Here is a 23,368-nt window from a genome sequence, read left to right as displayed (position 1 = left end):
TCATTCTTGAAAGGAACAATACTCATTGGCAGTCTGCTTGTTTCTCAATCCCTCACTACAGGTGATAACTACAAGTGATTTTCTAAGTTTGCTTATACTGGAAATTTCATATAAGTGAAACAATATTTGGTCTTTTGTGACTGGTTTCTTATATTGAATACAATGCTTTCAAAGTTCATGTATGTGTGTGAACCTTGTACTACTACAAAATGAAGTTCCAGAATATGGATATGCTACATCTTATAGATCCATTTGTCAGTTGAAAGACATTTTGGGGGGTTGTTTCTCCTTTATGGAGAGCAATGCTCTGCAAACATTCATTTACTTTTGTGTGAATGTGTGTCTTCAGTTCTCTTGGGTACATACATAAGTGCAGAGTTACTAGGTCACAGAGGACTTTGTATTCTTTCTTATGAGTAACTACCAGGCTGGGTTTCAACATGGTTATACTTCCATTCCTACCATGTTCTCTAAACTTCTCCAGAAGACAGAACCAATAGATTATGTATGTGTATGTGTGTGTGTGTGTGCATGCACACACACACACATACATACATATGCACGTACAAATATATAGACATAGATTTGTTACAGGAATTTAATCATCTTGTTATGAAGGCCAAGAAATCCCACAATTTGTTGTCTGCAAGTCGGAACCCAAGGAAAGCAGTGGTATGCTTTAGCCAAATGCAGAAACCTTAGAATGAGGGGCTGGATGGCCTAAGTCCTGGATTGAGTCCAAAAGCTTGCAAGTCAATAGGCATCAATGTTTGAGGGGAGAAAATGCAGGTCACAGAACAGAGTGAATTTGCTCTCCTTCTATCTTTATGGTCATATTCAAGCCATCAATAGACTGGATAAAGGCCACCCAAACGGTCAGACACAATCAGAAATCGCATTTTACCTTAGCTGGGCAACTATTAGCTCAATCAAGGTAGAAAATAAAATTAATCATCATACCACTAACAATATATGAGGTCTCTACTACATCAAATGTCTTCCTAATTATGAGATGTTAAGAATACAAGTTCTGGGCTGGGGATATGGCCTAGTGGCAAGAGCACTTGCCTCATATACATGAAGCCCTGGGTTCAATTTTCCAGCACCACGTATATAGAAAACGGCCAAAAGTGGCACTGTGTCTCAGGTGGCAGAGCAAAAAGAAGCCAGGGACAGTGCTCAGGCCCTGAGTCCAAGCCCCAGGACTGGCCAGAAAAAAAAAAAAAAAGAATACAAGTTCCAATCATTGAACATTTTATAAGACAACTGGCATAGACCCTTCAAAATGTCTTTATAACTAGTGACAAAAATAAGAAGCATTATCAATTGACTATTTTATTTGCATAGTTTTTTCATTTGCTTGATATTTCAGTAGACTTCCTTTTCAATCCTTTGAATGAAGTACAAAGGACATTTGCTAAGAGACAAAGGAAAAAATGTTCAAAAAAAAAAAAAGAAGCAATTGGAACTATTATACAGGAGAATAAGAACTAGTCACATAGAGTCCCTGGAATATACGTTTTACATTAGATAACATGAGAGCTTCGAAGAGAACTTTCTTAGGTGTAGTAATGACAATGTAGGGATGCTGGAGAAGGTCCTGCATCTAGGGAGGTCCTGGTAAAATATTTAAGGTGACATCATGATGTTCACAGATGACTTTTCCTTAAATTATGTGTGCATGCGTCGTATCTGTGTGTGTGCGTGTAAGGAATATTACAAAATACTAATGACTCACTGAGAGTATATGTGTTCGTTGAGTTATTCTTTCCATTTTGTCTAATCATGAAGACTTTTTCTTTTAAAAGTTGGGGGTCAAAGTTATTTTACTTTTAAAAAGTGATCGGGCTGGGATATATGCCTGCCTCGGATACACGAGGCCCTAGGTTCGATTCCCCAGCACCACATATACAGAAAACGGCCAGAAGCGGCGCTGTGGCTCAAGTGGCAGAGTGCTAGCCTTGAGCGGGAAGAAGCCAGGGACAGTGCTCAGGCCCTGAGTCAAGGCCCAGGACTGGCCAAAAAAAAAAAGTGATCAATCTCCTAGCTTAAAAAAAATACATGCAGGGCTGGGAATATGGCCTAGTGGTAAAGTGCTTGCCTCGTATACATGAAGCCCTGGGTTCAATTCCTCAGCACGACATATATAGAAAAAAGCCAGAAGTGGCGCTATGGCTCAAGAGGTAGAGTACTAGCCTTGAGCAAAAAGAAGCCAAGGACAGTGCTCAAGCCATGAATCCACACCCCAGGACTGGCAACAAAAACAAAACAAATAAATTTTAAAAATACATGCCAAGAGAAGTTTTCAGATGCCTTTTGCATTTTTCTGGAATAATCTTCACTTATGTTCAGATTTCCTCCCTCAGTTGCCTACAACACATCCTGAAGTTCTTCAGATTTCGCTGTTGATCTGAAGGATGCCTGAGCCCTGCACTCTGAAATCCCAGAACTGCACCATTCTACTTCTCCAGGAGCACCAGGACAAGTCTGCCTGTGAATGGCCGCCATCATATCCTCTGCTTACACCATTATTTGAAATATACAGAAAGCAAGATGTTTGAACAGAGCAATAGACTTCTTTTATGTCCTTATCCCCTAAGCAATATGGAATGGCAATTATTCCTTGAGCATCCGCATTGTATTAGGCATTACAAATCAGGGAGAGATGGTTTTAAATCTCATAAGAGCCATGTGAGTGCTTCTTTATTTTATAGTAGGGATTGAATGTCTGCAAGATTATTGTGACTTCACAGAACTTTAGAGAGTGAGCAACCTATGTCTATGTTTACCAAGAACCTTTTTTTTCTGGTAGGTCATGGGGCTTGAACCTAAGGCCTGGGCATTGTTCCTGAGCTCTTTTGCTCAAGGCCAGTGCTCTACCACTTTGAGCCACAGCTCCACTTCCAGTTTTCTGGTGGTTAACTGGAGGTGAGTCTCTCAGAGATGGACTTTCCTGCCCAGGCTGGCTTTGAACCACATTCATCAGATCTCAGCCTTCTGAGTAGAAGGTTACAAATGTGATCACCAGTGCACCACTTTTTTTAAAAACCAAGAATCTTTCATCACATTTAAACAGATGCTCTGGCACATGGTGGGAACATCTCATGGTCACAGTTCACTGCCCTCAGATGGGTCTGTGGCATAGTTAGGTTTGGTCCCCAGTCACTGGCTTCTGGGCATCTCACCAAGGAGCAAAGCCTCCCTCCTGGACTCAAGATGCCCCTGGGACAGCCTGGGAGCAGAAATGGAATGTTCCCTCTGGCCCTTTCTATATTGGTCTCCTAGGATATAATTAGGAGGCAGCTCCCAGAACAGATGTGAGGGTATGGGGGTCAGAATGCCACCGTGGGGAAAGGGAGAGGAGGGACGGGGTCTGATGTCTGGGGATGCTTGATGGCTTGAAGATGATCTGGTAAGAGTCCAGACAGCCCAGCACCCTGGGGAACATCCCAGGTAAGGGAGGACCCAGATCCTCTCCACAGGAGGTAGTGCTCAGCATTGTAGAGTCTTAGGCCCTGAAATGACATGGCATCAAACACTTCCTCCTTTAAAAAAAAAAAAAGTATTCTTTTAAGGCAGGGAGGAATATAAGCTAAAAGAATCTTATGAAGGCCCAGAATACACTGATGGTATTATTCTCCAGTTCTAAGATGGGACTTTCATTCCCTAAATAGTTTGGAAATTTAAGATCATCTGGCCCAGGGCCTTCATTTATAAACAAGAAAGCAGGATCAGAGAGTGTCAGCGATTTTCTCCAGTTATCCAGGTAACACTCTTCCTAAAGGTAATATTCCAGTCCTGGCTGTGTTCCATGAATGGATCTCACTCAAAGACGCCAAGAGTGTCAAAGGAAAGAGTGGACCAGTATTTTCCTCCTGGGTTCATTCAGAAGCTTCCCTGGTGAGCAGGGAGCTCCAAGACTAATCGTAAAAATTTGAAGTTACTGTTAAAGGGATTCATGAAGTTTCAGTCATTTTATATTGCTAAACTTAATTATTAACAGGTAATATTTACATTGGAGGAGATAATACTAGGTTCAAATTTGAGGACCTTCTACTTGTGAGAAAGGCATGTGACCCCTTGAGCTTTGGTGTCCCAGTCTTCAGCTATTCTTCTATTAGGGTTTCATGCTTTTCCCCCAGAGCCAGCCTCATACCATGATCCTCTTAAATGTGTCTCCCAGAGTGCTACTATAGATGCAACCCACCACCCCCAACTTGTTTGTTAAGATGGGGTCTTCATAACTTTTTGCCTGGGCTAGCTTCAAACCACAATTCTTCCAGTTGCTACCTTTCAAGTAGCTCATATTACAGGCACTAACCATCATGCCTACCCTACAGAAGGAAAAAAGAACTAAGCTGAGTTACGTCATTCTGCTGAGATAAACTCAACATTTTTTTAAAAAGCAAATAGATTATAACAGAAACACTAATAAAGAGATTATCCCTTCTTCACTTGATAGGCCTATTTTCAAAGTCAAACATTTTATACCTGTATTTTTATTTCTAAAGGGATGCCACTGCATATACATACATATATATATATATACATACACACATTACACATACATACACACACACTTCTCTTCCTCACTTTTCTCATGAAATTATCGTCTTCATGCGTATGCATGTGTGTATACACACAGTTCCACTATATATATATATATATATATATATATATATATATATATATATTTTTTTTTTTTTTTTTTTTTGGTGGTTGTGGGGCTTGAACTCAGGGCCATGGCACTGTCCCTGAGATTTTTTGTTCAAGATTAGTGCTCTACAGTTCTACTTCTAGTTTTCTGGTGGTTAATTAGAGATGAGTTTCATGGACTTTCCCACCTGGGTTGGCTTTGAACTCAGATCTCAACCTCCTGAGTAGCTAGAATCATAGGCATAAGCCACCAGTGCCTGGCTCTACCACATTCTTAAAAAAAATAAGTGAGCATTTGAACACACTCCAGATAAAAACAATTCCTATCAATACCTCTGTCTGAATCTATTTTTGAGCTTATACTTGAGCTTCCCCAGCACTAGTTCAAAGGTCACTGCCAAATTTCCAATAGTTTTAATTTGCAAAATAAATTTGAACTAATCTCTAACTTGTTTTATTTCTCTCTTGGAGGAAAATGAGAGAAAATAAACCATATGAACCATGCAGTCATTGCAGATGTATTCCACCAAAAGCTTCTCGGTCCTTAGACTTCAGTCAATGGATGCACTACTGCCACAACTGAGCGGACCTTGGGCTGCAGAATTTCCTGACCATGTCTAAGCCAGTTGGTGGCCTTGACTACTCTGTGTGAGGCCCAGAGCACAGAGGTTAACAGCTCTGCCTGGAATGGCAGGCTATTTGGGCTGTCTAGCTCAGGCAGGTATGTGATCTTATGCAAGTTACATAAGTTCCATAAACCTCAAGATTCACCTCGCTGAAATGGGGGAAGGAGGAAATTGATAGGATCCACACTAAAGAATTCTTTAGGATCAAATTATATATTTTCACATGATACATAATTCACCTTTAAGATTAAAAAAAATCAAATCTAGAAACACAAATTAAGAAGCATACCGGTGGTAAAGTAGCCATTTTGAAATGTCCCTTGCTGCCATTCAGGCCCTGTGGTTTCTACGGTTCCCAAGTTTCTTTATAGCTTATCTTCTTAGAACTTATGAGTTTACATAGAACCCAAAATGTCCCAAGGACCGACCAACAGTAAATACTGCACACATATGCATATCTGCCATTACTGTATGTGCTTATTTCTTTTAATCCTAGCTCTTTAGTTAGAATATTACTTTGGAATTTTAATATCTTTCTATTTAGAGACCACGTGGCTTTAGATCTGGTTCCCATTGGGTGTTTGTATTCTGGTTTATATATCTTTTAGAATGTTACCACGAAGTACTCAAACATGACCATTGTGGGGAAAAAAAAAGATATATTTCCAATAATGCCTAACATGTAGCACCTGCCATCGGTTTGCACTTGGTCTAGTGCCAAAAGTGCATGCAACATTCATCACCTGTAGGAAAACCATAAGGTAGAAAAGGTAGCTAGGCACCTGACCGGCACACTTTCTAGTGGAGGCCCATCTTGGGCCTCCCCTTCCCACTCTTTTGCCCTCCTCTACAGTGTTTTTGGAAGTCTATCACTGGGAGGGAGGCCTGCAGTCTTCCAGAATGTATAAAGGACCTCAATTAGTCACATGCTTGAGTGAGCCTAAAAAGGCCACGTTGAAACAGTGATGAGCTGCGTGCTAGAAGCCTCAGCGCTGACTACCATGATGTATGTTGGTCACTTCGTGCTTTACTTCCTGTCTGGCTGCTCAATTACTTTCTAACTTAACTGGCAAAGAGACAATTTGTGTGTTGAGTTTCTCTTTGTGCTCATAAACAAGTGGTTCTTCCCTTCAGCACCATCTTTTGGTCCCATGGGATCCCAAACTGCTGCCTAGTGACTCAGCTTAAGAAGAATTATTGCAGCAGACTTTTATTTTCACAGGAAGAACATATTTAGCAGTTCATCAAACACGTCCAAAAACTATGACCACAATCCATCCCAAGCTTACCACGCTGTGTTGAGAGCCCACAATGGTGCAAGCTTTCTTGGTCATCTTGCACCTCAGAAGCAATATTACCAAACACCAAGTATTCTTTGGACAAAAAAGGAAGGGAGGAAGAGGAAGGGAGGAAGGGAGGAAGGAAGGAAGGGGGAAGGGAGGGAAAGGAAGGGAGAGAGGGAAGGAGGGAGGAAGAAAAAAGGAGAAAAGAATGCAAGAAAAAAAGAGAAAAAAGAAAACCATGGCCATATGGATTTCCTATTGCTTTTACCCTAATACCATGATCCTAAGGTCAAGGGGCAGAATTATATCATGTGGGAGATCAGCCACCTCACCCCAGGATTGTGGATATCATGGCCTGGACAAAGCTCTCAGACAGCTTTGAGTTTATGATGTGATCTTCACACAGGCTTTTAAAGTTTCTCACTTCTCAAACATTTATTGACCCTGAAAGGAAACAGATGAACAAGATACAATTATCTCAAAGAACTCAGTCTGCTGAGAGAGATGTACTCATAAAGAATTATGACATAAATGACAAGTTTTATAGGTACACTGAAGAGTACCTAACCCCAAGGAAAATGGAAGGTCAAAGAAAGCCTTCTATGCTATCAAATGCCTTACTTCAGGTGAGCTAGTGAAATCAGCTATTTTTGAGTACAAACAGGCTCCATTTCAGGATGTTCCAGCAAATGGAGAACCTGAAGCCACACAGATGCATGGGACAAGCCAGAAGCCACAAATCCAGTGAAGAGAGGAGGCATGTTGGAGTAGTACGTTGGAGACATACGCAGCAAAGGCCAGAAAGTGCCCCTCGAATGACACCACAGATCCACTAGCAACCATTAGATTCTTTTGCCTCCCAAATTGGCTTTTCAATGAATTAGGTTTCTGTTGAACAGGATCACATCCATGTCAGGTCCTGGAGCTGTAAAATAGGTGAGTCTTTGCCATCTGTGGGTCTTCCATTGTGGAAGATGTAAAAGTTGACTAGCCAGATAGAGGAGAATACTGGAATGTCCAGGGCTTCAGGGAGCACTGTGAATAGCTCCAAAATAAAACAAAGTCACCAGGGTTGGAGCCAAATGAGCAAGCAGCAGATCTGTAGCAAGGGTGCTGCCCCTAGTTATGCTAGTTGCAAAAATCAAAGAGCCCCCCAGTTTGTGCTACTGGGTGGGGTTTAGCCCCTTGGTATCCAGGCATATCTGGCTCCAAGAAGATCACCACTGTGGAGTAAGCATGCATGCTCAGGATGCCTAGAGTTGTGTTGTTCCATGAATGCTTAGCTCATTTTCCCACACCACCACCAACTTCTGCTAACACACACCACCTTTTAACTAATCTCAGATTTTCACTTTGTCACTTCAATTAAGTGCCCTTCAGTTATGTGTCGGGGGCCTTGGGAGTATAACTATAACTTTTAAATTGCTTTTTAGGCACCAGTTACTTCTTGAGAGGTACATTTTAACAAAACTGTGAAATATGCTTTGTGGTAAAATATTCAAAATCACCTCTTCTATTTTGAAATATACATTATTGTTAACTATAGACCATTCAAACTTATTCATTTCAATGACAACTTGGTACTAGTTGTACATATGAGTTAAGATGTAACTTTGTAGTGATGCTCACTGGACATTATGTTGAAAATGAACTACACAACTTGTGGGTGGGGATGAAAGGGAAAAACTAGGTGAGAACAAGGGAAAGGATGATATTGTCCCCACCACCCCCCCAATAGTACTCTTTACCTGACTTGTGTAACTGTAACCCCTCTGTACATCACACTTATAGTAGCAATAAAAAATTAAAAATAGCACTTTCCCTACAAATTTGTACAATTATGTTTCAATTATGAATTTAAAGGAGGTCAGAGCTGTCTCCAGGAGACCTTAGAGTCCCACATGATATGGTGGTGTGGTGGTGCTGTGGTATGGTGGTGGTGATGGTGGTGGTGGTGGTGTAGGGGGTGGTAGTGGTGTGATGGTAGTGGTGTGGTGGTGGTTATGGTGTGATGGTGGTGGTGTGGTAGTAGTTATGGTGTAGTGGTGGTGGTTATGGTGTGGTGGTGGTGGTGTGTGGTGATTTTGGTGGTGGTGGTGTGGTGATGTGGTGGTGGTGGTGTGGTGATGAGGTGGTGGTGTTGTGGTAGTGGTGATGGTGTGGTGATGTGGTGGTGGTGATGGTGTGGTGTGGTGGTGATGGTGTGGTGTGGTGGTGGTGATGGTGTGGTGGTGGTGGTGTGGTGGTGGTGTGTGGTGATTATGGTGGTGGTATGGTGGTGATGTGGTGGTATGTCGTGATTGCGGTAGTGATGGTGGTGTGTGGTGATTGTGATAGTGGTGTTGATGTGGCACTGGCAGGAGGGGTGGGGGGTAGTGGTGGTGGTAGTGTGGTGGTGGTATGGTGTAGTATGATAGTAGTGGTGGTGGTAGTGGTGGTTGTGGTGATTGTGGTGATGGTGTTGATGGCGGGGGTGGGCATGGTAATTGTGGTGGTGGTGGTAGTGTGGATTGGTGGTGGTGTGATGTGGTAATGGTGGTGGTGGCACGGACAGGCCAGCGCACTGGCAGATTCACTCTCCGACTTGAAACCTGAAAGCACTAGTCCACACTAAATCTTACTTATTTCAGGGAGGAACAACCATTGAAGAGTTCCAGCAAAACAGCAAGCAGTAACCACATAGCCCAAGCTGGGAAAACAGTACAGTGATTAAGATTGGAAGCCTCTACAGAAAGAATAAAGGTCTCAAATCAGACCTTGCCAGACCTCATGTCCTACTGTGAGGAGCATGCCTCCTCTGCGAGGAGTGACCCTCTGCTGACAGGCATATCAACCTCAAAAATTCTTTCAAGGATTTAAAAAAAAACAAACACTGCACCGTCTTCTAGTGCAATAGGGACCCAGCTCCTTCCTTGCCTCGTCTCAACAAAGCAAATTATGAGCAGCTCCTCAAAGAGCTGTGCCTTCAGCTGTGCCTTCACTGCTAATACCTAAAATGCTCTTCACTTGGAATAATGGACTCTAAAGTCTTTATTTGCCAAGTTTCCCTGTTCTTAAGATGCCTTTACTGATTTCATACAGAATAACCATCTTGTTTTCCATTTGGTAACTATGATATTCTACTAGATTACTGTATAAAGTTAGTCTGGGCCTTTAAAAAAGTATACTTACGGGCTGGGAATATGGCCTAGTGGCAAGAGCGCTTGCCTTCTACACATGAAGCTCTGGGTTCGATTCCCCAGCACCACATATATGGAAAACAGCCAGAAGGGGCGCTGTGGCTCAGGTGGCAGAGTGCTAGTCTTGAGCGGGAAGAAGCCGGGGACAGTGCTCAGGCCCTGAGTCCAAGGCCCAGGACTGGCCAAAAAAAAAAAAAAAAAAAAAGTATACTTACATAATTCAAATATATCAATGATTCAGATAGGTCAAGACCTAAGTTGCCCGAGCAACTATCAAATTAAAAGGCTACAAATTACTTCAGTCCTAAAAACCTTTGTATTATATTATGCTCTTAAAGTTTTTCCAACCTGTATAGTGTACAAGGAGTAGGGGTGTGTTGTGTATCATCATGAATACACCTGCCAATGCTTTTTCTGTTAAGACACATATCTATAATATCAGTTAACTCCATAGGTTACCATTTTTTCTTAAGCTGTGTGCAGGTATTATTTTCTTAAATGTATTGTACACCAAGAAAGACCACCCTAAAGACTGTGTTCATTGTAATCAAGTAAGACAGTCAACTCTTCTGGGAATCTAGCTGGACTTCTTATGCTGTGATAAAACATGCCAACTAAACATTAAAAGTGAACTAAAAAAGAATTTTTAAAAAATTAAACATAAGTTTTAGTGCCTAGACTATGTAACACTTTCAGGTTTGTGATGTTGCCTACCCCAAATTTAAATGTGGGCCTGGATGGATGGATGGATGGATGGATGAATGAGTGAATAATACCTGAAGGAAACAGGGATTGAAACAGCACTAGTATGGGGTTGTTCAGAGTGAGCTAACACAACTTGAGGAAAGATGAATGCTAACAGAGGCATGCCACATACAACCTAAGCACAGTGGAGTGATCTTGCAGACTCAGGGGACATGGCAAATACTCTCTCAGGCCTCTCTCCTTTGTAGGAAACAATCTTCATAAAGTCTTTGAGGGCCTGGGCTATTTGACCAGTTGCCTATTTTATCTCCTCCTGGGTTCAACTTTTGAACATATTCTTAGCTTGTGCCCATCATTTAACCCATAAAGCTAGTATTTATCAAGGGACTATTATGGTTGGGTCTTCACCTATGAGCTTCCTCGGAGGAAATTACTATTTGGCATTGGACATTCTTGCCAACATCTTTGGGGCAGACACTGTAAGGTAGTAGGTGACAGAAGCAGTCACATCCAGGTTTCCATAATCAGATTAAAGGAGATCTTGACCTTGCCTGGGATGGGGACAGTCATACCTTCAATGACAGTCACAAAGGAGATCTTGGGCCAATGATAAAAAATAAAACTGAAACACTGTGATGATGGGAATGACATGTCTCTTGCAGATGAGAAAGTGGCGGGGCTTGATTTAAAAAGACAAGGAGTTATTTTCCCTCACTGCACAGCCTACTCTTTGTGTAGGATACAGACATGCCATCAGACAGAGGCATCCAGGTAGACCACTCTCTCTCAGAGGGTGAACAGAGAGATCACAAGAAATAACATGGTTGGTTAGGGTCACCAATTCTTCAATATTGCTGTCCCCAAATCACAAAGATATCAAGCAGCCGGAGATAATCACATGAATTCCTCTTCATCTTTCTGCCAGCGTGACCTAAGCTTTCTGTGAGGACTTCCTGTCCACTGATACTTGTTTCTGTGTATGGATTCCTACAGGTAACAGAATCCACAGGGAGAGACTACTCACTCATTCACCCAAAGCACTTAGTATTTCCTCCTTAGCACAAGTACTAAGAATCTGAAAGGCACCATCATCATCAGGAAAGGGAAAGCATACATCTGCCAGCCACACAGGTCGCAGACATAAATTTCTTCACTGCACATCTGCTGTGTATATTTTCTGAGTCTTATTTAATGTACCTGAAAAGAACAATTTGGTTTTATGAGGAAATCAGCCTATTGGGATATGTATATACATACACTGTATTTGACATTATGTTTTATTAACTACTTTAGTTTAAAACAATAACCTGTCCAGGACACAAGCCAATAGGATTTTTTTGTTTTTTGCGTTTACAGATAAGACACAGGTATGTTTGATTTTTACAGTATCACCAGGAGCCAACCCAGCCATCAGAGGAGGAAGGAATAAACAACACTAGGAGCTTCTGTGATCTGCCCAAGATTGTTGAGGATATAAGGATGTCATGCCAGCTGTTTTGATTCTAGTATACCAAGAGCTAACTTGACCGTAGAGAGGTCTTGTTGGGGTGGGGGGAGTAATAATTAACATTAGAGAGAGCTCTGTATGTCAGGATGATAATATAACATCAAAGAACAGGGCAAACTCCACACAACTCAACAGGGAAGACATCCATTCTATGTGAGCACAAGGCTGAGCTACCAATGCAGAGGGCAGCATTTCAGAGCTCGGGGAACTGATGGCCACTGGTGAACTTTGCTCTTCAGTTTCCTCTGCCTGTAGTCAGTCAACCACTTTCGCTGCCCTCAGGATGAAAGGACACTAACTTAGAAATACCTGAAATGCAAGCACAGTTATTCTTATCATCTCTGATCGTTTAGCCACTGAATTCCATGCTAACAATGCAAAGGATCAGAAGACAAGAGGGCGTTTATAAAAATTTCAAAGACCAGTGTTTTCTTGCCCTTAATACATGGTACACTCACACACAAATTTATATAAAATGGAAGTTTTATAATGAAAGCTTTAAATGGACATTATATAAATGGCTATGTTAAACAAGGGCACCCATATCTTTCTGATTACAGAAGGTGTCAACATATTTTTCAAACTGATTTGAGGAAAGCAGAGCGATTACTAAGTGCAAAGCTTTTTTGCATTAGTTTAGATTGACCTACATTAAACCTGAAAGCACTTAGGTGTCAGAAAACAAAATATACACAGGACATAATGTCACATAGGACTCCCTGAAAGCATTGGAACTTAACAAAAGGAAGTGACACATAGCCCAACAGCTATGTACATGTGGCCATATAAAATCATGCTAATCGAAATGAACTCCATGATATGGAAACAACAGCTTTTTCTAGTGTACTATTTGCAGTTATTTCTTTTGTCTTTAGTCTCCCCCCAGCCCAGCCCTGCCCCTTGGTTTATTCCCTGTGTCACTGTTTCTGATTTCTGTACCCTCTGTCTTACATATAAATTTATCTGATTTGGGGAAGGAAAGGGGGATCACAGAAATGGTGGGACAAAGGATGAACCAATGTGACAGCAGTACTCACTAGACACTATGTTGGAAATGAACTTTACAACTTGGTGGGGGGGGGGGTCTGGGAGAGGGAAAGCCAGAGAAAATGAGGGAGGGGGTAATGTACTCATTACCTTACTTATGTAACTGTAAGCCCTCTGCTCTGTACATCACCTTTACAATAAAATAAAATTTAAAAACAGAGAGCAAACTGTTCTGGGCTTTTAATGAATGATTTTTTTTTGTTTACTCTAAAAGTAAGTCTTCTGGTAAAAACAAATAACCATACCAAAATCCTTTTAACCATTTGCTTCTGTTAGATTCAGTTATCACACCCCACTTAAAATATTGTCTCTTCCACATTACTACCTTAAAAACATATATTTTAATGCAGAAAGGATTCTTTCTGGAGTCTTTTGTTTAGGAGACTACCACAGAACTAATTAACCAGTTAACAAAAATATCTACCTCTAAACTCAGTAATGCCAGATGAACACCTGAATCCCTGGCAGGACTCCAACCAACCAACCAACCAACCAACCCTAAGGGGGTAATCTACTCCAGGTAGATATTTATAGCTTTTCATTCATTCATTGGAGAAACCACTGAGGGGGAGGGGCAGCGAAGCCTGTCCAGCCCTGTCCACAAGCAGAGAGCCTGTAGGAAGCTGTGTAAGAGGAGCAACAACTGTGAAGGATTTGGGAAATTGAAAGGCATTTTATTCCCTTCAGGATGCTTCTAATATTTAAGTGTTTTCAACGGTAGGGTTTTTTACATGTTACCTTTTATAGCTCAGAATCACAATGAAGTTAGATGTAGTTTAAAAGACCATCCAGTTTAATTTAGATCAATGTATCGATTTAAACTAATCCAAATATTTCAGCTGTCTTGAATGCATGTTAAAAATATACCAATAACTACACTACTTTTTCCATTTTTGTAACCTCTTAGATATTCCTGTTTTGCCAGAGATTTTTTTCTTTTCCCCTGTTAGTCCTTGAACTCCAGGCCTTGGTGCTGACTCTGAGCTTCTTTCTGTTCAAGGCTAGCACCCTACCATTTGAGCCACAGCTCCACTTCCTGCTTTTTCTGGGATTAATTGGAAATAAAAGTCTCACAAACTTATCTGCCCCAGCTGACTTCAAACCTCAATCCTCAGGCCTCAGCCTCCTAAGTAGCTAGAACTACAGGTGTGAGCTACTGGCTGCTGGCTCAACAGTTTTAAAAGCATTTCTTTGGAGTAACTTCATACTGAGTTTAATATTTCCACAAATTTCATGAATATTTCAATGGCCAAACCAATCTTATTAGTCATCATTGGCTCCCAAAGCTCCTCCATCTCCAATTCAAGCTAAGTGCATAGTGACTGATCAGATTTAGTTGTGACAGCAATTACTGAAGAAAACCAAACAGTTATTTATCATCCTAGTCTTTCTTATTTTCTAAACTTGGACATTTCAAGCTCTAAGTAGGGTCCTTTCACACTGAAGCCAACACTAATTAAGCAGAGAACTTTAGGGATTGGTAGAAAAGCTCCTGGCTGGGATTCTAGTGGAAAATGATGTTCTTGATGAGGTGACTCCAAGTAGAGAACTCCAAGTTCTCAGTAGAAAAGAGAAAAGAAAAAAATATATGATGTGATCTGTTGGGGGCTGTCCTTCCCCCCAGCCCTGGGACAATGGGATGGAGCCCCTCCCACCTTCCGGTCTCAACAGGAAGAGAAAGCCTCCGCCCCTTGGGAGGTGAACACGTGCGTGCCACCATGATGGGGTTGTCCCGCCCACAAAGGAAGTTTCATGATGTCACTTGATGGACATGGTCCTTAGCCTATGACTGGCCCTTTGGCCAGCCCCCTTTCTTTCCCGCCATTACTTCTATATAAGTGCCTTTCCATATTAAAGTCTTTGAGACACTTCCCACCACCGCAGCGTGTCCCCGATGCCTTCCTTTTCGCCTCCGCCCTTGGTAACATGTGAGGGGACTGGGGGGAGGGGAGGCTTCAGCAACCTTTCCTCAACTTAGCACTTGCCCATGTGAGCACGCCTTTGGCCTTCCGCTGGCGGAGGGCCAGGCTGAGTGCTCTTTCATATATTTTGTGGTTACCATTCTCCCCGTGGGGGGAGAAAGGGGTTGTTCAGACCCCAACAGTGATCTTTAATATCTAAGAGAACCTGGGGAGCAGGAGCCTGAGGCCAACCTCTGCCACAGAACCAGCAAACACGGGCAATGGACAATATCACATTGGTCCTGCTGTCCCAATTGTTCAAGTAGAAGCTGAGTTTTCACGTTAGATGAGGAAATGAGGTGGGGGGGGGGGGAGGAATCTCTAAACAGACATTACTAAAAAAGAATAAAAAAGAGATCCTTAAAATACCCCAATCCCTGAGAAACTCTTTTACTCATAAGTGACATAACTTGACCGGTTTTACTTTGCTCTGATTTCCTTGTATATTTTTAAGACTTTCCTGGTAATTCAGCCTCTCACAAAGACCTAGAAGTTAAGCTGGAAGATGCATTAGATAGACAGATAGATAGATAGATAGACAGACAGATAAGCAGACAGATACAGATATGCACACACACAGACATGAGGCATCACCAAATGTCTCCTGGGTTGTATAGCCAGACTTCTTTTGATCCAGTCCCATAAATACCAGGTTATATTATGCAAATGTGAAGTTAGATGTTTGCTGCTTACTTTCCATATTTCTGATAAATTAAATAACATCTATACATTTATCTACAAATACTATCTATGAATGGTGAGAAAAATCTACTTAATTTCTCTACTTAACAAAACAAAATCTCATGCTGTTATATCATAACTAAAGCCTACACATTGGGCCTGTGATCTTATTTCTTTCATGAATCCAAAAGATATGATAAGTTCTACCTAGCGACTATGGAACAGGAGAGTGAGAAGATTCCAGTGATGATAACTAGAGCTGGTGAGACCCGGTTCCTCCTCTGCTCCCATCCCCACCCCATCCCTGGGTACTCTTGGCATGGTGCTACACTGGCCACGTCCCTGGGACACGGGAAGGAAACACACACAAAGTGCCCTCTAACCAGAATGTCACCTGGGGATGTTGGCAAGGTGACTGTCATCTAATGGAACCAGCCTAGCCCCGTGGAACAAAACAAACACCCTTAAAGCTGCCCACTCCATTTACTTTCTGGTGGAGATTAACTTGTCATTTCAGGGACAAGACTCAGAAGTCTCCCTCTGCTTTAGGAAAGTTGATAGACAGACTCCAAACTGAACACCTCCACTTCATGTTAAGACGAATGTCTGTGGTTGTCAATCTTGGCCCAATCAGAACCCACAGGAAGAATCTAAATCAATCCATAGGCTCGGGCTACATTCCAGACCATTGACTCCAAACTGGAGGTGGTACCTGGCATCGGGATGGATGCCCCACAGATGATTCAAGGTGCATTCTAAGATGGAGAGTCCCCTGTTTTGGAAATTCTAGTGCTCAGCAATCGGCAGAGTAGACCCTCCAGAAAACTGAATGATGAGGTGCTATTTACCCACACACCAGCCCTGCAAACCTTCAGACAGAACTAGCAGGCACCTATGAGTCTACACAGCTCCAAAAATCCATCCTTTGCAGAGCGGTAGTTGCTGGAACAACTTAAACCTTCAGCCTCCACTTGGACTTGAGTCCAGCAAAAGCCTCTAATGGAAGAGGAAGGAGCTCCCTGAAGGGACATTCAGACCGCACACCTCTGAAGCACTGTGCTCTACCAGAAGGGGGAGGGCAGGCAAAAGAATCCTCTGTTCAATGATTAATTCCCTCCCCCTGCCCCACACCCTGGTTTTCCTTCATATTATTTTTGTGGTTGTGATTGTTATTCAATTTAGGAGAGTTACATGCAAATCTGACACAAAGGAAGGGTCCTGGAAAGCACTTCAAGCAAGGGGGCAAAGAAGTGGGGCTGGTTTCCCAACAAACAGATTGGTGTTTGTTTTTTTCCCTAGAGATCCCTGGATCCAGAACTAAAAGGCTTTTGAGAAGTCAGGCAGGGATGTTCTCTGTCCTTGGGAACCTGCTTTGAAATCACCCAAGAAGATTCTACAACCACCATATGTTTGCTTTAGTGCAGGGCAGGCTTTAACGAGAACTTCCTGAGTTCAAGATGCCACCAGTAGCACACAAAAAACCGAAGCTCTTGTGACAGCCATAAAATAAGCTAACTCAAGCTTAACAACCCTGCTGCTGAACATGGGCCCTCGTGATATTTATTCAAGAAGTCATAAATTCTAACATGTGCCCATAAAACAGTCTTAGAGACATTCATAAAAATTAAAGAGTGCATATCAGTAGAGTGAGCAAGTACATGTGAATCATCTTTTAAAAAAAAATCAGGCACGGTATAAGAAAATAATCAAGGCTTTTTAGCTGAAAACACATGTCGGTTAAAACCAACTACTAAACTAACTTTACTATAAATTTTCTTTAATTTTATAACAAATTTTCTTTAGTGAGCAATCTGTCAAGAAATAAGCAAAGATTTCAACAACCTAGCTGAGCAATGATCTCATTGACTATTAAAATAAACACTGAAAAATAACTTTTGCATACTTTTAAGTGTCCTCAGCTAGCGTGCGTGCACACACACACACACACACATACACACACACACACAAAACCAGCACAATAACAGAAATATTCAGCAATAAGGAAAAATTTCACTACTGTGAGGCTAAAGTTTTGTTCATCCCTGACTTAACTAATCAACTGTTTCAATAAATGTAGTACTTTGTAAAGAAGATAATAAATAGCATGATTCTTAAGCTAATTCTAACTTCTGAGTGTACTGGAACATTCATCATTTTATTATTTTATGAACTAAGCATGGTACTTTATTACAGTTTTCTATTGGGAATTAGAACCAGCCCACATGACCATTATTAGAAGAACAGCCCACAGGAAACCAGTAGGGAAGAGATGGATGAAAATAACTAGGAACAGAAGAAATAATGCGTCTATTTTTTATTTGTGAGCTTGTCCAACACTACAATTATATTTTGGGGGTGCCATTTGATTGGCTCAATAAGAAGCAAGCATAGGTACTGTCTGCATTTACTAGATGAGGAGATGGGTCAGCAATCCACAGAAGTCCATTGTAGCTCAAGATTTTTCTATGGCCTATGAGGTAGAAATAGTTTCTTGTATTTTGTAAGTAGAATTTACAATGAGCCATACTTATTTGTTTAGTTATTACATTATCATTCATGATTGCTTTCCATGCTACAGGGCTGAATTGATGCAAGAGAGTATATATAGACCACAGAACCAGAAATACTTTATCTCTTGGCCTACTATAGAAACAGTTTGCTGATTCTGTAAGAGGCAACTGTAAAGATGCTTCTGCTGGGCCTATGAATCAACTAAAAATGGACACTCCCCCCACCATACTTTGTGCTCTTTAATCTGAGTCAGTCCCTGTTGTAGTCACTTTACAAAGAACAGGTTTCACCAAAAAGCATCTTGGGGCAAAAGGCAAATCAGTCCTCCAGACAAGCAATGCCTTCTTCATCTTGACGAAAATTAGCCAAAAGCCAGACCATACATCAAGCCTTCAGAGACAAGTACTGAGCTAACAGTCAACTAGACCATACCTGTGACTTGAAACTGTTCTAATTATGCAGCATTCCTTTCTCACCACCTGCCTCACTTATTTAACCTGAGGCCAATGTCCAGACCCCTGAAGATGGCTGAAGGTGCACTGAAGAGCTGCCTTCTCGTGGCTGCCATGTAATAAATCTCCTTTCTCTGCCCTTCACCATGTCTCTATTTGGCATATGGGAGATGCATGACCAGGCTAACGTGGGATTCCTGGCCTTTGGGCCTGGGATTTAAAAACACATTTTCAATTTCTACCCTAGATCCACAGAGGAACTAGGAACAAGGCTCAGATTTTGCAAAGTCAATGAATTTTCTTTCTACTCAATTGTCTACCTCTCCTCAAACCACTCTAGCATGTGGTTCATCCTAGCCATATGTTGAGAGCTTAGAAACAAGTTATGGAGCATGAATCTAGACAGTTGAAATTTAAAAAGGAAGAAAGCTTTGGGAATGGTGCCAGGGACTACAATGGAGGAGGAGGAGGGGGAGGAGGAGGGAGAGGAGGGAGAGGAGGGGGAGGAGGAGGAGGAGGAGGAGGAGAAGGGAGGAGGAGGAGGGGGAGGAGGAGGAGAAGGGAGGAGGAGGGGGAGGAGGAGGGGGAGGAGGAGGGGAGGAGGAGGAGAAGGGAGGAGGAGAAGGGAGGCAGAGGGGGAGGAGGAGCGGGGAGGAGGAGGGGGAGGAGGAGGGAGAGGAGGGGGAGGAGGGGGAGGAAGAGGGGCAGGAGGAGAGGGAGAGAGAGGGAGGGGGAAGGGGAGGGAGCAGGGGAGGAGGAAGGGAGAAGGAACAGGAGGGGGAAGGGAGGGGGAGGGGATGGGGAGGGGAGGAGAAAGGGGGTAGGGGGAAGGGAAGGGAGAAGAGAGAAGGGGAGGAGGTTATAATAACTAATCTGTTTCCTCATTTCATAAGTGTGGACAGAGAAAAACCCTACCCCCCCCCCCAGAGGAACATATCCAGAGTTTCATTCATATATAACTTTGACAATATAATTGGAAACTTCTTGACAGATGCTTACATTGGATTTGGCCTTAGAGTTGATGCTGACAGGGGTGAAGCCATTTGGAGATACTGGCATGGAGTAATATTTGCACACAGGGTACATGTGAACCCCACAGACCCCAGGGAAGACTATACTGATTGAACAGTAGTGCCCATAAAATAAATCATGGGCACTCAAAACTTCAGGATGAAGGGTTATTTGGAGATAGGGTCTTTGCAGCTGTAATCAAGCTGAGGTGGGTCAGGCCAGATTAGTATGGGTCCCAATCTAATGACGGGTGTCCTTACTTGATGAAGCCAATTGGTTACCAACCCAGGAAAATGCCACATGAACATAAGACACATGAGAGGAGCATGACAGAGGGACCCTGGAGTAGCAGGCACCAGGGATTTATGGCAACATCAGAACCAAAGAGACAAGCCAGAAACCGATTTTCTATCAGAGCCTCCCGTTGGCACCTGTCAACTTTGATTTTGGACTTCTAGAATAAGGAATTGTGGCAAAAAAATATATGGTTGTTGTGTTAATTCCCTCCAGTTTGAGGTACTTTGCTACAGTAGTGCTAGGGAACTAATGTAGGTATGTAGAAACCTAGAGACACACATGAGGCTGGGAGTATGGCCTAGTGGCAAGAGTGCTTGCCTCATATACATGAAGCCCTGGGTTCGATTCTCCAGCACCACATATATAGAAAATGGCCAGAAGTGGCGCTGTAGCTCAAGTGGCAGAGTGCTAGCCTTGAGCAAAAAGAAGCTAGGGACAGTGCTCAGGCCCTGAGTTCAAGGCTAGGACTGGCAAAAAAAAAGAAACCTAGAGACACCTTATATAAAAGCTTTAAGATGATTAAAAAAAGAGTGATAGTGGCTGGGCAGATCTGAGGATTGAGGTTCTAAGCCAGCCTGTCAGAAAGGCTATTAGACTCTTATCTCCAATTAACCACTAGAAAAATAGAAGTGACATTGGCTCAAAGTGGTAGAGCACTAGCCTTGAGCAAAAGAACTCAGGAACAGCACCAGGCTCTGAGTTCAAGTCCCACTACTGACAAAAAAGAAGAGTGATAGTCACCAAGATGCACTGTACTTATAAAACTAGCATATTGAGTGGTAACCCTTTAGTAGGACCACTAAAGAATAAAATAATTTTTAAAGCACTAAAGTGGACAGAGAAGGAGAAAACGGAGAAGTGTCAAACCTGGTCAATAAACTCAGTGCAATAAACCTCCAGAAGACCATAAAGGAAAACAAAACAAAAACAGAAACCTAGAGGCCTTGATTACCAAAGTTGATTAGGCTCTGCAAACACACATTGTAAACCTGATTAGGCTCTGCAAACACATGTTGTCAAGGTAAGCAGAACTGGCTTATACACTTGGGTTCCTTCTTAATAGTTCTGTTTACAAATCCATCCCTGGATTCCATGCTTCCCCCAGTCACCCGACTGTGAGTGGTAAACAAAGTACATTCTAAAACAAGGGAGAAGATGAACTGAAGTCTCTAGGCTGTTCCTACAAGGTATCTCCCCAGAAAGGCTCATCTCACAATATAGTGAGGAAAAATAAAGTGTAGCTTTCAAAAAAGAGCATGCACGTGGCTCTAGATCTAATGTACACCAGGAAATGATAAATTGTATATAGGACTCTAGGTATTCACAACACACACACACACATACACACACACCAAAGGAGGACACTCTTAGGAGAGGAACACAAAAATACAGTGCCTATGTGCATCTGATCATATAAAATAATACTTATCAAAATGAATACCAGGAAATGGAAACAAGAGGTTTTTTTCTTTTTGTCTGTCTTTGAAGTGGGGGGCAAGAAGGGTACCAAAATGGAAGGACAAAGGGTGAACAAATGCAGCAGTGGTACCCACTAGACACTACATTGAAAATGAATTATACAATTTGTAGGTGGTGATGGGAGGGGAAAACTAGGAGTGAGGGAAAGGGTGACATTGTCCAAAAAGAAATATACTCTTTACTTGACTTATGAAACATTAACTCTTCTGTATATCACCTTGATAATAATAACGAATATTCAATTTTTTAAAAGATAGGTGTGGACTCAAAAGCATCAGGTAAACAGGTCATCACCAAGGCTTCTAGAATCACTCCATGGCACAGTAGTGACCAACCTCTCGCATTCCTTGACAACAGAAATACTTACTGCCCACACACGCTTCTGAACTTAAAGCTGCTCAAAGTGGAAACTGTAGGCAAGACATGTTCCTATATAGGACCTTGAGAAAACAGGAAGTGATGGGAATTGGAGAGAGAATGTAAAGATATGTCTTAAATTGGGTACCTGCTATGTTTTCCTATATAAGCTAGTCCCCAAGAAATAGGAAGGTTTAATTATCTCAATGCTTTGAAACTCTTTCTTTATATGTATATGCCTATGTATATATGTATGTATACATACTGTATATATACATATGTATTTGTTTATATATAAACATATATGTTTATATATGTATGTGCTTGTATGTATATAAGCACATATATATGTACATGAATACCACAATTCATGTAAGGTTGTCCATACTGAAGCCCATCCCATTTCTGGTATTCTAGCAGCAAAATAATAATAGCTACTATTATTATTACTGTAATTATTACCATTATTGATATTATTAGTATTAGTTATTTTGGAAGACAAGGGATTGAACTCAGGTCCTCATGCTTGCTATGCAGGCACTCAAGCATCTGGGCCATCCATAGTCCTTTCTTGTATTCATGATTTTCCAGATAAAAGTCTCACTTGATATCCTAGGATGTCTGGACTATGAACCTCCTACATATATCTCTCCATCTCATCGGGGACAACAGGCACACTGCTATGCCCAACCTGTTTATCCTATAGCTGGGAAAACAGGCATTTACTGCTAACCCAGCCACTGGTTGAGACAAAGCCTTGAAACCTTTTATGTCAGGGCTGGTCTTGAACTGCGATCCCCAAATATCTGCCTCCCAGGATAACAGGCTTGAGCAAACACATTCTTGATAGCAAAATTATTTTTAAATAGACCCACTTGATACAAAGGTTTCCTGTTTATCCTCGTAACTGGGTATTGATCATTTTAAGTAAACTCTCTCCCTACCAACTCTGTCAGACTGTCTTGCTACCTAGTCCAGGATAGCGCCAAACTTTCAAATTCTCCTACCTCCACCATCCAAATTCTGGGATTACAGGCATGTGCCACCATGTCCAGTTCTCATCTAGATTCTTAATAAAGTCAGAGACAAATCCCATTTTCCTACATATTAGCATTCTGATATCCCATTCTAAACAACCAGGAGTAATAGAAAAACAAATGTTAGCCTGACTCCAGCTCTCACTTCATGTGAACACTTCGCTAGCAGGAACATCAAACAGGATGCTTTCTGAAACTATCACTTAGTTTCCAAGAAGGGCCAGCTCCCAACACAAACAAACAAATCTGCCAGAGTTCACCAAGCAATCTACAGTGCATTAGTGGATATGAAAGTTTCCTGTGACTGGAAATTCTCGAAGAGCTGGCCACTATCAATCACTGCTTCAGTAAAGAAATCAATGGGAACTCTTGGCTGAAAGGGGCAACAGATGTATCTGCCTTTTCTAGTGCCTAAAATAATCATTTAGCTGCCCAAGTTTTTTATTCTCTGCATATAACATAGCATCCTCCTACAGACTGCATTCCTACAGAACTATGACCTCAGGGCTATCTAAAACCATCACACTCCTCTCAGCTATCTTCTTCATTCCAGAACTTGAGCTCAAGAGTTTCTGGCAT

General features: G+C 41.9%; 1 protein-coding gene across 2 annotated transcripts in view; it reads right to left on the bottom strand.

Moving 5' to 3' along the window:
• The window catches only part of Gna14 (G protein subunit alpha 14), a 165,857-nt gene that overhangs the window by 59,007 nt on the left and 83,482 nt on the right, over nucleotides 1-23,368 (bottom strand). The window lies entirely within an intron of this gene.

This window comes from Perognathus longimembris, chromosome 1, assembly GCF_023159225.1.
Source record: "Perognathus longimembris pacificus isolate PPM17 chromosome 1, ASM2315922v1, whole genome shotgun sequence".
NCBI lineage: Eukaryota > Metazoa > Chordata > Mammalia > Rodentia > Heteromyidae > Perognathus > Perognathus longimembris.
Note: the sequence above shows the minus strand (reverse complement) of the source record. Positions and strands in the feature narration are given on the sequence as shown.